Genomic DNA, 763 nt, shown 5'->3' on the forward strand with positions numbered 1-763 from the left:
TTTGGCCCGTCATTAGTGGCCAAGAGTGCAAAGAAAGTTTAGAAAAGAATGAGCCTTGAATCTCCATAAAGTTTGGAAAAAAAGAATTCCCCAAAACGCCCTTGGTTATTATTTAAAAAAAAAACATAAGTTTGATGAGTTTTTTTTGCCCCTCAGTAGTGGCCAAGAGTTCAAAGAAAGTTTAGAAAAGAATGAGCCTTGAATCTCCATAAAGTTTGGAAAAATAAAAAATTCCCCAAAACGCCCTTGGTTATTATTTTTTTAAAAAAAAACATAAGTTTGAAGAGTTTTTTTGGACCCTCATTATTGGCCAAGAGTGCAAAGAAAGTTTAGAAAAGAATGAGCCTTGAATCTCCATAAAGTTTAGAAAAATAAAAAAATCCCAAAAACGCCCCTGGTTATTATTTAAAAAAAAAATTTAAATTTGAGGAGTTTTTCGGCCTCATTAGTGGCCAAGAGTGCAAAGAAAGTTTAGAAAAGAATGAGCCTTGAATCTCCATAATTTTTGAAAAAATAAAAAATTACCCAAAACGCCCTTGGTTGTTATTTAAAAAAAATAATAAGTTTGAAGAGTTTTTTTGGCCCCTCATTAGTGGCCAAGAGTGCAAAGAAAGTTTATAAAAGAATGAGCCATGAATGTCCATAAAGTTTGGAAAAAAAAATTCACCAAAACGCCCTTGGTTATTATTTAAAAAAAAACATAAGTTTGATGAGTTTTTTTTGGCCCCTCATTAGTGGCCAAGAGTGCAAAGAAAGTTTAGAA

The sequence above is a fragment of the Ipomoea triloba genome, chromosome 16 (assembly GCF_003576645.1).
Source record: "Ipomoea triloba cultivar NCNSP0323 chromosome 16, ASM357664v1".
Taxonomy (NCBI): domain Eukaryota; kingdom Viridiplantae; phylum Streptophyta; class Magnoliopsida; order Solanales; family Convolvulaceae; genus Ipomoea; species Ipomoea triloba.